This window comes from Bos javanicus, chromosome 4 (genome assembly GCF_032452875.1).
Source record: "Bos javanicus breed banteng chromosome 4, ARS-OSU_banteng_1.0, whole genome shotgun sequence".
Classification (NCBI taxonomy): Eukaryota; Metazoa; Chordata; class Mammalia; order Artiodactyla; family Bovidae; genus Bos; species Bos javanicus.
This window is the reverse complement of record NC_083871.1, coordinates 26106534-26121698: the sequence shown is the minus strand read 5'-3', so window position 1 is coordinate 26121698 and position 15165 is coordinate 26106534. Positions and strand designations below refer to the sequence as shown.

Genomic DNA, 15165 nt, shown 5'->3' with positions numbered 1-15165 from the left:
AAAACGAGTGGAAGCGGCTGAGGAGGCATACTGGAGATGGCAAGGCAGAGGCAGCCACACACAACTCCAGCTAAGCGTTGTCACATGGAAACACCACCCTAGTGTTACTGGATCTTCCAACTTTTCTACAAGTCAGGAATCCAGGTTTTTATGTAAAATATTTTGACTTTTAAAGGTTAGCAACTAATTAGTGTTTTTTTAAATATTGTGAGCCAAGCTAAGTTTCTATGGAGTCTGAAGTCAGCCTGGGGCTGCCAAATTAAGACCACTCATCCACAGACACACATAAAATCAGATAAGACATTTTCTCTTAAATCTTCTTCAAACAGAAGTCACGTGATCTTTTCATCTGTCTGTGGACATTTAGGTCATTTCTATGTCCTGACTGTTATAAATAGTGTTGCAAGGAACACTGGGATGCAATGAACATTTCTGATTATGGTTTTCTCAAGGTCCATGCCCAGTAGTGGGATTTCTGGGTTACATGGTAGTTCTATTTTTATTTTTTTAAGGAACCTCCATAATGACTATACAGATGAATGGATGAAGAAGATGTGGTACATATATACAATGAAATATTACTCAGTCATTAAAAAGGAGAGAAATTTGTAACATAGTTTGATGAGGATGGACCTAGAGTCTGTCATACAGAGGGAAATAAGTCAGGAAGAAAAAAACAAGTATCATATATTAATACATATATGTTGGACCTAGAAAAAAGGTACAGATGAACCTATTTGCAGGGCAGGAATAGACACAGGGCGGGGAAGCAGGGCAGGATGAACTGGGAGATTAGGATCGACACATATACACTAGCATGTGTTAAATACATAGCTAGTGGGAACCTGCAGGGTAGCACAGAGAGCTCAGCTCAGTGCTCTGTGGTAACCTAGATGGGTGGGATGAGGGGTGGGTGGGAGGCAGGTCCAAGAAGGAGCGGATATATGTACACATATAGCTAATTCATTTTGCTGTACAGCAGAAACTAGCACAACATTGTAAAGCAACTCTACCCCAATAAATAAATAAGAAGTCACACAACCTTTTCTCTTTAGATTGATTGGAAATGAGTTTTCACCTCCATATCCTAAGGGAAACTTCACCTACTTCAGGGTCTTCTCTCAGAGCATAACTGGCAGAGCAGATTCCAGCCAATCTATGTATCATAGAAACATGGAACTGAGGAAGGATCTTAAATCAGAATGTCAGGGAGGTGATGTAAGATATAGAACACATTTAAGTTTGGATTCAGAGGTATCTATGCTTAAATTCTAGACTTGCTTGACATTGAGTTTCTATATTTTCTCTCTGAGTTTGAGTATTCTCATCCATACTTTGAGCCGTGTACCACAGATGATGATTAAGTAGGAGAAAACCTATGTAAAATATCTACAACACATATAATTTTTAGAAGATTCTGAAAAGCTGCTAGTTCCTTGCCTGCTATAAACTCTCACTGTTTGCATATGACATGATCCTCTACATAGAAAACCCTAAAGACTCCACCAGAAAATTACTAGAGCTAATCAATGAATATAGTAAAGTTGCAGGATATAAAATCAACACACAGAAATCCCTTGCATTCCTATACACTAATAATGAGAAAATAGAAAGAGATATTAAGGAAACAATTCCATTCACCATTGCAAAGAAAAGAATAAAATACTTAGGAATATATCTACCTAAAGAAACTAAAGACCTATATATAGAAAACTATAAAACACTGATGAAAGAAATCAAAGAGGACACTAACAGATGGAGAAATATACCATGTTCATGGATTGGAAGAATCAATATAGTGAAAATGACTATACTACCCAAAGCAATCTATAGATTTAATGCAATCCCTATCAAGCTACCAACAGTATTCTTCACAGAGCTAGAACAAATAATTTCACAATTTGTATGGAAATACAAAAGACCTCGAATAGCCAAAGCTATCTTGAGAAAGAAGAATGGAACTGGAGGAATCAACTTGCCTGACTTCAGGCTCTACTACAAAGCCACAGTCATCAAGACAGTATGGTACTGGCACAAAGACAGAAATATAGATCAATGGAACAAAATAGAAAGCCCAGAGATAAATCCACGCACCTACGGACACCTTATCTTTGACAAAGGAGGCAAGAATATACAATGGAGAAAAGACAATCTCTTTAACAAGTGGTGCTGGGAAATCTGGTCAACCACTTGTAAAAGAATGAAACTAGAACACTTTCTAACACCATACACAAAAATAAACTCAAAATGGATTAAAGATCTAAACATAAGACCAGAAACTATAAAACTCTTAGAGGAGAACATAGGCAAAACACTCTCTGACATACATCACAGCAGGATCCTCTATGACCCACATCCCAGAATATTGGAAATAAAAGCAAAAATAAACAAATGGGACCTAATTAAACTTAAAAGCTTCTGCACAACAAAGGAAACTATAAGCGAGGTGAAAAGACAGCCTTCAGAATGGGAGAAAATAATAGCAAATGAAGCAACTGACAAAGATTTAATCTCAAAAATATACAAGAAACTCCTGCAGCTCAATTCCAGAAAAATAAATGACCCAATCAAAAAATGGGCCAAAGAACTAAATAGACATTTCTCCAAAGAAGACATACAGATGGCTAACAAACACATGAAAAGATGCTCAACATCACTCATTATCAGAGAAATGCAAATCAAAACCACAATGAGGTACCATTTCACGCCAGTCAGAATGGCTGCAATCCAAAAGTCTACAAGCAATAAATGCTGAAGAGGATGTGGAGAAAAGGGAACCCTCTTACACTGTTGGTGGGAATGCAAACTAGTACAGCCTCTATGGAGAACAGTGTGGAGACTCCTTTAAAAACTGGAAATAGAACTGCCATACGACCCAGCAATCCCACTGCTGGGCATACACACCAAGAAAACCAGAATTGAAAGAGACACGTGAACCCCAATGTTCATCGCAGCACTGTTTATAATAGCCAGGACATGGAAGCAACCTAGATGCCCATCAGCAGATGAATGGATAAGAAAGCTGTGGCACATATACACAATGGAGTATTACTCAGCCATTAAAAAGAATACATTTGAATCAGTTCTAATGAGGTGGATGAAACTGGAGCCGATTATACAGAGTGAAGTAAGCCAGAAAGAAAAACACCAATACAGTATACTAACACATATATATGGAATTTAGAGAGATGGTAATGACAACCCTGTATGTGAGACAGCAAAAGAGACACAGATGTATAGAACAGTCTTTTGGACTCTGTGGGAGAGGGAGGGGGGATGATTTGGGAGAATGGCATTAAAACATGTATAATATCATATAACAAATGAATTGCCAGTCCAGGTTCAATGCAGGATACAGGAAGCTTGGGGCTGGTGCACTGGGATGACCGAGAGCGATGGTATGGGGAAGGAGGTGGGAGGGGGTTCAGGATGGGGAACACGTGTACACCCATGGCAGATGCATGTTGATGTATAGCAAAACCAATACAATATTATAAAGTTAAAAAATAATAATAATAATAAAAAAATTTGAAAAAAAATGTAACAGCTAGGTGCCATTGCCTTCTCCAATAATAATAAAAAAATTTTGAAAAAAAAGAAAAATGTAAGAGCTGGAAATAGACAGTTTTTCTCTAGCCTTCCTATAAAGTTGCAGTATTAGTTAAGGTTATAAGTACGACTACTAATTCTTAAAAAATAATGTTAGGTGAGGGCAGAACTTTATTTCCCTCACATAAAGGTCTAACGGCAGACACTCTAGGATGATTAATGGCAGCTCTGATTCATCATCTCTTTGGGGACCTGGGTTCCTTGCAGTCACCATTCTGCTATAGCTGGGCTATGACTCTTGTCCACATAGTTCAGGATGGGTGTCTGCCTTCCAGGCAGATGAAGAAGAGGAAGGGACAGGGAGACAAAAGGGGTTCATTAGCTGTCTCTTAACAGAGCTTTCCCCTAACTGCCATAAGATAGTCAGCCTATATTATATTGGCAAGAATTTAGACATATGACGATCTTTTGTTACAAAGGACTCTGGGATACATAGTCTGTATTCTGAGTGGCCATATACTGCACTAAAATTTGTCACTATGGAGAAAGGGAAGATGAGTTTTTTGGGGGGAATAGTCATTCGTGCTTCAGAGACCTTTCTACCTAAGGAGGTAAAGGAGTAACTTCACATATGCCTATTCTCATCCTACTAATTGTCCTCATTACAAACAGATAAACTTCTCTCCACTTTTCTATTTCTTTTCATTCTTTTGGAAGATATTAAAGGGGATTTCAGATTGGATGAAGCACAAGCTGGAATCAAAATTGCTGGGGAAAAAAAAAAGATTGCTGGAAGAAATATCAGTAACCTCAGATATGCAGATGATACCACCCTTATAGTAGAAAGTGAAGAAGAACTAAAGAGCCTCTTGATGAAAGTCAAAGAGGAGAGTGAAAAAGTTGGCTTAAAGCTCAACATTCAGAAAATGAAGATCATGGCATCCAGTCCCATCACTTCATGGAAAATAGATAGGGAAACAATGGAAATAGTGAGAGACTTTATTTTCTTAGACTCCAAAATCACTGCCAATGGTGACTGCAGCATTGGAATTAAAAGACAGTAGCTCCTCAGAAGAAAAGCTATGACCAACCTGCTGCTGCTGCTAAGTCACTTCAGTCGTGTCCGACCCCATAGATGGCAGCCCACCAGACTCCCCCGTCCCTGGGATTCTCCAGGCAAGAACACTGGAGTGGGTTGCCATTTCCTGCTCCAATGCATGAAAGTGAAGATGAAGCCGCTCAGTCGTGTCCAACTCTTCTCGACCCCATGGACTGCAGCCTACCAGGGTCCTCCGTCCATGGGATTTTCCAGGCAAGAGTACTGGAGTGGGTTGCCACTGCCTTCTCCAATGACCAACCTAGACACCATATTAAAAAGCAGAGACATTACTTTGCCAACAAAGGCCCATGTAGTCAAAACTATGGTTTTTCCAGTAGTCATGTACGGATGTGAGAGTTGGACTATAAAGAAAGCTGAGGTCGAAGAAATGACGCTTTAACTATGGTGTTGGAGAAGACTCGTGAGAGTCTCTTGGACTGCAAGAAGATCCAACCAGTCAATCCTAAATGAAATTAACCCTGAATATTCATTGGAAGGACTGATGCTGAAGCTGAAACCCCCATACTTTGGCCACCTGATGCAAAGAACTGACTCACTGGAAAAGACCCTGAGAAAGATTGAAGGCAGGAGGAGAAGGGGACGAGAGAGGATGAGATGGTTGGATGGCATCACCAACTCGATGGATATGAGTTTGAGTAAGCTCCAGGGAGTTGGTGATGGACAGGGAAGCCTGGTGTGCTGCAGTCCATGGGGATGCAAAGAGTCGGACATGACTGAGAGACTGAACTGAAAGGGGATGGTATGAGTGCAGGGCATGGGTTTCTATGTTATAAAACAAGTGCTTTTCTCAAGCTCTGTTGTCCATCTTTGGTTGCTTTTGTGTGTGCCTCATTACTTTCAGCAACAAATTAAGATGTATAATTAATGGGGGAAAAGGTTTTGCTTTCTTTTAAAAGTTAATTTTTGGAGCAGTACTGCTAGTGTTTTCAGCTTTAATGTACATCTTAAATTCTCGTGATGAGTATGGAAGAACTAGCGGCAAGTCCTTCTCAGCTGAAGCTTGACCATTTCTTTCCTCACACAATTGGCTGTTATCTCTCAATTACAGACCTTTAAATTAAGAAACAAAGTACATGACACATCACAGAAGTGTACTACATGTGTGGTGAGTGGGAAGGGAAGGGAGAAAAGGAAAAAAAGAAAAAGGAAAGAGAGGCAGAGAAAACAGAAGGGAGGAAAGGAAAAACTGCCTCTAAAAATACCATAACCTCTTCTATGACTCCCCAAAAACCCAGCCATGAGACCAGAAATTATTTCGCCATCATGAAGCAGGAATTCAGTGGCTACTTATTGCCAAGGCCTTCTTCAGATGGAGCTAAAATCCACATGAATATAATCTCCACTTACACTTGTTCTACCTGGCCCTCTCCAGAACCAGAAACAATTTCCATGGGATGCATTTTAGGCAAGTACTTTCTGTCTAGAAAAAGGATCACAGCATTTTTTATAATGTATTTATGTATTGGTTTTTCAATGGCAATAAGGCTTGCGTATCTTACACATAGAGAGTACTGTATACCCAAAGTGGCTACACTATGTTCAAGGGATGAAAATGAATCATAGCAAAGCTCTCCCCTTCTTTAGAACTCATAGTGGTTGAAGAGTCAGGTTATAAGAAAAACACACACACACACACACACACAAAAATACATGAGTGTATGCAAAGATACACAAAAGAAAGTACATAAAAATAATTTTGGTGAAGGGGCTCATAATGTTGAAATTCTTCACTGAAACAACAGGCCAATGTGAGGATCTTAAATCACTGCTCTCCAAACCTCTTATGACAGCAAAATCAGGTCAGATATTTCCATCAGGTATCAAGCAATTTGAAACAAATTGTTTCAGTGCAGGATAAAGGGAAGTGGGGTTGGAGAAATTATTCCAGGAATAGGTATGAATATAATTTACACTCGGGCGTTTGTTCTAAAAAAAGAAAAAAGTAGACATTGTGAAACTATGCTTTATTTATGTGCACTACAGCTAACAGTAAATTACACTAAAAGTGAACACCTCACAGGGGTAGCCAAAGCTATTTACTGCTTTGTCAGGATGAGATATTAAAACAGAGTTGCTGGTAAGTTTCAACAGAGTAGCTAAAGGCCACAGTTAATGTGAAAGTAATCATATACTTTCAATTTAGATCATCAAAATGGACGCCCCCAAATAATAAAGTAGGCTATGAAGTCTCTTACCTGCAATATTTAGGATTTATAAAATTATTATTATTCTGCCTAGACTTGCTAAATAGGCATTCCTTTTTGGAAGCGTTCCCCACACACATGCAATGTTCATTTTAAATAAACTGTTAGAATAACACATTTTCTAGACATGTAAGTACATTGCGGGAAAATAAAATAAAATATGTCTATCACCCCACGGTAGGAAAAAAAAATTCATGACCAATGATAGACAAACTTCACGCCATCCAAAAACACCATTAATATCTGCCAGTAAATCCAAGGTTTGCAAGGAATGAAAAATTTGACTTCTCTTACTTTTTTTAATGTCTTCAGAAAACAGAGGTCACTATCAGTTGCAGCAGAGATATCCAATTGTGATTCACTCATTTTTTTACAACAGAAATACAAAATCTGCATATTATAAGAAATAATCAAAGTATAATACAGTTACTCTGGAAACCATCATATCTTTGAATTTACAGATAATTATTAGAAAGGGTTTTCTCTCCTGATATTGACCTACATTTTTTCTATCAATCTGTCCTTCTGACAACCACATGTCTATATGCAATAGACAGACACACAGACAGCGATGTATAATAGCTGTATACATATATTCAGTTGTACAATTAAAATATTCCCTCACATATGTATATACACACACACAAAAATAAGCAAAAACACCAGACATAATCCTTCCTGTCTTATTCATGGTTGTAACTAGCCCTTCCTCCTGAATTCTGTTTTAAAATTGTCAAACATGAATGCATAAACCCAGAATATGATTCTCGTCTCAAAGCATAGGTCTCATAGAGTGGCACAATGGAGCTAATCAGTCTTCCTAGAGAGATACACTTTTAAAGTAAAATTCATGGTAAAAATGGGTAGACCCTTCTGTTAAATCTCATTGTACAAGTTATTTTTCCAGGCCAATTTCCACTTTTACCAAATGAATCTGCACTGAGAAGCCCTTGAGAAATTCAGATTGACTCAGTCTCATAAAATTGTAGGGTTACTATATCATTGGTTGTTTTGTTTTGCCCTTGCTGGACTGACATGCAACAAAGACCTGATTTCAACTTTCTTCTCAATAAAATTAGAAAATCAGCCAGGCATCACTTAGCTTTGATTTGCATGATGTTGCGACCTGTTTCTAATTGTTACTGATAAATTACCTATTTAGTTCGGTAGGCATGTGTTGGTGACTTCTGTCCATCCAGTGAGTCACCCTAGAAGGTAATTTTTTGTTGACAAGACATTTTACTTTATAAAGCTTACTCTACTTTCTGTGTAAAAAAAAAAGAAAAAAATTTCTATTTGAAACAGAGCCAATGTCTCATTCCAGGAAGAGGGAAGGATATCAAGAGTTTCCATGGCAATCAGTTGATGAAACTAAATTAGGCAGGAAACCTCTTCAGAATGCAAAGTAGTGTTGCAAAACAGAGGGATTTGAAATAGCCAGGAAGTGTGTCACAGCAAAACGAAAGAAACAGAGATATGAATACCTCCATAATGTAAACTTTCCAACTTTAAAATAAACAACGAAAAACTCGCCTTTGTCCTGTAAAAATAAACTTCCAAACAACTGTCATCTCTCATCAAGTCCTTTGTTTCAGTTGGTTTTAGTTTTTTAAGTCTTATCTCTTGCAATCAACAGCATGTAAGAATATAAATCTAGTTGTTTATGTAGCTAGGAAAAAAATGTCTTTTACATTATTGCTGTTAAATTTAGTTTCTAACCCATTGTGATAAAACTGTACAAACTTTACAGTTCAACAGTGAGGTCAGAAGGAACACGTGAAATTTATTTTAATGCAGAAAGAAAGAAGAAATAAGAAGATTTGTTTAACATTTAAAAAATAGGGCTCTTTGCGGCAGTTTATATTGATGGCTTAAAAATACCATTTTGCTTTCTGGAGCAGAATGAAAATAGAAGACATGGAATAAACCAGGGGTGCTTCATCTCCTACTAACTGCCAAAACTTCACAATAGTTTGCTTGGAAATATGATATTGACCTGGAAGAGTAACTATTTTCAGAAGCTCTTCAGGCCACCTAAATCATCTGAAGCCTTCTTTTTCTCTTTAAGAAAAAGGTTCTGTTTTCTGAATTGTCTTTTCTGTCTCCTGAGGAAGGAGGCTGTTGTCGGAGCAAGCATTTCTAAAACAGATTTACCCAAAAAATTTTCCAATTATTTCTAAAAAAATCTATGAATCACTGGATAGTCTAATTTTAGGTTAATTCAGTACTTATTTAAATTATGGGGTTTCTTTTCATAACACATAAAATAAACTTAAGAATAAATGTACATTGCAGAAGAGGAAGGTTTTATAGATTTTTACCTCCAATATCCTGGCCTTAATTTGAATGTGAGTTTTAAAGCATGATCACAATGCTTACTGTGTATAATACAAACATCAGGGGGGGCAGATGTTTTCATACCAACTGATTGATGGAATTTCTCTAGCATAAATGGGCTAAGTTTTCCCCATTTTCTTTCACTTTTTGAACTAGAAACAGCTTTATACAAGCACAGCTTTGTATAAAGATGGTACGTCTTCATATCACACGCAGACACACACTCACACTACTATACATACAGACAGAACATGGTTTTAAGTACAGTGCCAGTATGCAGCATGTGCCAAGGAGATGCCCACCTAAGAATGTTGTCAGAAATTTGGTTCTTCTGGTCACTGGCCATTGGATCCCATCACTACCATCTTCCCGTATCTTTTCCCATTGTATTTCCCAAATTGCTAATCTCACTCGTGGCAAAACATAACAAGATGCTTTTAAATCAGAGAAGGCAATGGCACCCCACTCCAGTACTCTTGCCTGGAAAATCCCATGGATGGAGGAGCCTGGTGGGCTGCAGTCCACGGGGTCGCTAGGAGTCGGACACGACTCAGCGACTTCACTTTCACTTTTCACTTGCATGCATTGGAGAAGGAAATGGCAACCCACTCCAGTGTTCTTGCCTGGAGAATCCCAGGGACGGGGGAGCCTGGTGGGCTGCCGTCTATGGGGTCGCACAGAGTTGGACACGACTGAAGGGACTTAGCAGCATGCTTTTAAATACAACTTCTTAAAAATCTGCTCTAACTTGGGAAGTGATTTTCTGTAAGCTAGAAAGAAAAACCAGCAGGAGGTTGTCTTATTTGGGTTTAGCAGACAGAGACAAGGATCTGAGTGCAAGTGGTTTATTTGGGAAGTGACCTCTGGAGGAAGAGTAAGAAATGGGAAAATAAAATGAAAAAGGAAGGAAGACCCTGCTGGGGACATGACTGAGCAGACAAACCTGGTGGGAATCTGGGCTCATCCCACTGAGATTTTTTGGCAAATTCATGTTAATGTATGGCAAAACCAATATAATATTGTAAAGTAATTAACCTCCAATTAAAATAAATAAATTTATATTTTTAAAAAATTAAAAAAAAAGAATTTGTGCACAACATTCCTTAGAACCAACCCAGCAACAGAAAGAAAGCTGGGGTGTTTATCCACCAGCTACCAGCCCTTATTAGTTGAGGGTGATTCCTGAGGTGTTAATTCCCTCACATCCCTGGCCTGTGCCTCTTGGACCTACCATATCCCATGGTCAGAGAATGCTCTCAGGCACAGAGTCAGGGGACACTTCTTTTTTTTTTTTTTTTTAATTTTTTTTAAATTTTATTTTATTTTTAAACTTTACATAATTGTATTCGTTTTGCCAAATATCAAAATGAATCCACCATAGGTATACATGTGTTCCCCATCCCGAACCCTCCTCCCTCCTCCTTCCCCATACCATCCGTCTGGGTCGTCCCAGTGCACCAGCCCCAAGCATCCAGTATCGTGCATCGAACCTGGACTGGCATCTCGTTTCATACATGATATTTTACATGTTTCAATGCCATTCTCCCAAATCTTCCCACCCTCTCCCTCTCCCACAGAGTCCATAAGACTGTTCTATACATCAGTGTCTCTTTTGCTGTCTCGTACAAAGGGTTATTGTTACCATCTTTCTAAATTCCATATATATGTGTTAGTATACTGTAATGGTGTTTTTCCTTCTGGCTTACTTCACTCTGTATAATAGGCTCCAGTTTCATCCACCTTCATTAGAACTGATTCAAATGTATTCTTTTTAATGGCTGAGTAATACTCCATTGTGTATATGTACCACCGCTTTCTTATCCATTCATCTGCTGATGGACATCTAGGTTGCTTCCATGTCCTGGCTATTATAAACAGTGCTGCGATGAACATTGGGGTACACGTGTCTCTTTCCCTTCTGGTTTCCTCAGTGTGTATGCCCAGCAGTGGGGTTGCTGGATCATAAGGCAGTTCTATTTCCAGTTTTTTAAGGAATCTCCACACTGTTCTCCATAGTGGCTGTACTAGTTTGCATTCCCACCAACAATGTAAGAGGGTTCCCTTTTCTCCACACCCTCTCCAGCATTTATTATTTGTAGACTTTTGGATCACAGCCATTCTGACTGGTGTGAAATGGTACCTCATAGTGGGTTTGATTTGCATTTTTCTGATAATGAGTTTATCCTGAATAGCTGAGTGACTCAGAGGGTCTTAGTGTTAGTCACTCAGTCATGTTCAATTCTTTGCAACCCCATGTACTGTAGCCAGCCAGCTCCTCCAATTGATGTCTCCAGCATTGCAGGCAGATTCTTTACCACTGAGCCATCTCAGAAGCCCCTTATAAGTTCTAGAAATCTGCTATACAACAATGTGCCTGTCATTAACAGTACCCCAGGCAGTGTTAGCATTAGTCACTCAGTCGTGTCCGACTCTGTGAGACCAGGGACTGTAGCCTGCCAAGCTCCTCTGTCCATGGAATTCTCTAGGCAAGAATACTGGAGTGGTTAGCTTTCCCTTCTCCAGGGGATCTTCCTGATCCAGGGATCAAACCTGGGTCTCTGGCACCGCATGTGGATTCTTTACCATCTAAGGCAGAGGGTCTTAAATGTTAATAATTCAGACATTTTCTAGTGTTAATTAGCCACAGTGTGATGTCTAGAAATGTCTCACAAAGCAGACCACGTCTTCCTTCAGTAGGACTGCATAATAAACAGTGCCTCTTTTCACATAGTCCCTGGGGACAACCACATTTTGCCCATAATAATGAACAGAGGTCATCCTGACCAAAATGTCTGAATATATCTGAAGAGAGCTCTTTAACTCTGAGTTATATTTAAATGTAACAAAATGAAAGGAGACACAATGCGGAATGAAAGCTGTGTAATGTGTCCTGTACTGCTACTGCTAAGTCACTTCAGTCGTGTCCAACTCTGTGTCCAACTCTGCGACCCCATAGACGGCAGCCCACAAGGCTTCCCCATCCCTGGGATTCTCCAGGCAAGAACACTGGAGTGGGTTGCCATTTCCTTCTCCAATGCATGAAAGTGAAAAGTGAAAGGGAAGTCGTTCAGTCGTGTCCGACACTTAGCGACCCCATGGACTGCAGCCCACCAGGCTCCTCCATCCATGGGATTTTCCAGGCAAGAGTACTGGAGTGGGGTGCCATTGCCTTCTCCACCTGTATTACTAACTTGTACATAAATACATATACAAAAATTTAAACGAGTGCAGGGTGCAGTCATGCTATTAACTTCTAAATTCTTTCATTAAAGCAATCAGTGAAACTGGTTTCACTATCTATCTGGTCCTTTCTGCTATCTTTTTTTTTTCTTAACTCTGTCCTCACACATTTCAAGGTGCTTGTGTTCTTCAATGGAAGACATCAGAATGGCTGCTTCTTTGATGCAGAACTCTTAATAACAACTTCAGAGAAAGCTGTTTCCATTTATTTTTACTGAAAACACACAAACTCTTTTCAACACTATCCCTAAAGAGACTGCTTTTCTTTGAGTGCATTTTTTCTCAAAATACTTGCTGTTTTCTGTGTCTTAAGAATCACAATTCTTTATTCACAGAGCATTGCAATTCCCAACTCCATCTTTCTGATATACCCAAGATCATCAATGAGAAGAATTTTTTCCTACTTTGGCTTTCACTGGAGAAGGCAATTTTCCAACATTTTACCTCCACATGCAGAAGTTTTTAAATTCTGGAGCATTTTCTATGAGTCAGTAATCTACAATCTGTCTAATAATGCCCTTGGAGTTAGCTGCCTGAGGTTTTACTATAACAACTTTATACTCACTGATTTGTAGGAGAGGCTAGCATTAAAGAAGAGACACTGAAGAAATGATTTTATTTCTTTGGGCTCACCTAAAACCAGGACTTGAAAGTTATCAAAATATAATATCTGAGATTAGCACATAAAAAAGCAACATACAGTGAAAGATGAGATGGTAGGGCTTGAAGCCCAAGTTTGTGACTTCCCAGCGACTGACTCAAGGCATGTTGTTAAGTTCTAACTACCTCGCCTCATCTAACAAGTGCAGAATTGTCACCTATGTCACAGGGTGTGTAGTGGCTCTAAATTGGATAGCCAAGACAAAGTGTGCCCCATGGCATCCTTTTACAGCTCTCAGCAAACATTAGCTCCCTTCCTCCAAAGTTTCATTTGTGAAAAATATGAGCTCAAGGACTAGAAGACAAATGTTCAGTTCAATAGGAATGGAATTTAGTGCTTTTTCACACTGTGATACATCACTGAAAATTTATCTTCATGCCGCATTCTATTCGGAGGGCAATGTACATTTCCTTTTCTAAATGCCATTAATCAGCATATCTTTGCTTGTTTCTAAATAAATGAATCTTAAAGTTCCCTTTAAATAGTAATAAGACAGGTGGCTGGCATAAATCATAAATCTGGATGAAGGCTTAAAGGATATATTAATCAGGCTTGCCATTACTAGAAGGGAGAATAAAGAAAACTGTAAATAAATTGCTCTGAAATCAAATGACCCACCTGGAATTGCAACTGGAGGAATCTAGGAAAAAGATAAATTTAGTTTTGTTTAAGTACCAGCGATCACACTGCTTTCTTTTCATGCTTCCTCTACCAGATCTGCCACATACAATGAGAGACACAAATATTATATGCTTGGAAATGTAAATACTATCAGGCATGCCTTCCTTTTCTCTTTGAGTGTTCTTTTAAAGGGCTTGACTGAATGGCTAAATTTGAGAATGAACAACTCTATTAACTCACCTCTTTACTACTTAGTCTGGAATAATTAGATAGAAGATATTAATATCTTTAGTTTTTAGCAGAAAAAATAATATACAGAATTGATGGAGGAGTTCTGCAATATAGTTGTAGGAGAAGGGGATTCAAGGGAGCGCAACAATTTCCCCCCACGTTACAGGCAAATTCACCACGCTTAGAGGGACTAAATAATCTGACTGAAGTCACAAAACTAGCAAGAGACAAAACAAGGATTTTAACAAGGTCTGTTAAACCTCAAGAAAAAGTAGTTTAAATGTATTGAGAGCCTACCATATACCAGTCACTCTACTTAGGAAGTTACCTGCATTATCTAAAACCCTCCACAACAGTTCGTTTTCAAAATAACATTTCCTAAAAATTAATATGTGCATAATAGGAAACCAAAAAAAAGTCATTCATAATAATAAGTACGATTTGATGTGTATTATCTAAAACCTGCATTATCTAAAACCCTCCACAACAGTTCGTTTTCAAAATAACATTTCCTAAAAATTAATATGTGCATAATAGGAAACCAAAAAAAAGTCATTCATAATAATAAGTGTACGATTTGATGTGTCCTTCTAGGTCTCACTCAGGTACTTATACAACTAACCATCCATTTAACTTATATGCAGAGTACATCATGAGAAAGGCTGGGCTGGAAGAAGCACAAGCTGTAATCAAGATTACTGGGAGAAATATCAATAACCTCAGATATACAGATGACACCAGCCTTATGGCAGAAAGTGAAGAGGAACTAAAAACCCTCTTGATGAAAGTAAAAGAGGAGAGTGAAAAAGTTGGCTTAAAGCTCAATATTCAGAAAATGAAGATCATGGCATCTGGTCCCATCACTTCATGACAAATAGATGGGGAAACAGTGGAAATGGTGTCAGACTTTAGTTTTTGGGCTCCAAAAATCACTGCAGATGGTGATTGCAGCCATGAAATTAAAAGACACTTACTCCTTGGAAGGAAAGTTATGACCAAGCTAGATAGCATATTCAAAAGCAGAGACATTACTTTGCCAACAAAGGTCCGTCTAGTCAAGGCTATGGTTTTTCCAGTGGTCATGTATGGATGTGAGAGTTGGACTGTGAAGAAAGCTGAGCACCAAAGAATTGATGCTTTTGAACTGTGGTGTTGGAGAAGACTCTTGAGAGTCCCTTGGACTGCACAGAGGTCCAACCAGT

At 38.7% G+C, this 15165-nt stretch overlaps 1 long non-coding RNA gene across 1 annotated transcript in view; it reads right to left on the bottom strand.

The window, feature by feature from the left end:
- The window catches only part of LOC133245912 (uncharacterized), a 52746-nt gene extending 51579 nt beyond the window's left edge, over positions 1 to 1167 (bottom strand). Inside the window, exon 1 of the long non-coding RNA XR_009735812.1 lies at positions 1079 to 1167. This is a non-coding gene — a long non-coding RNA (uncharacterized LOC133245912). The remainder of the gene's footprint in view (positions 1 to 1078) is intronic.
- Between the last annotated feature and the right edge of the window lie 13998 nt (positions 1168 to 15165).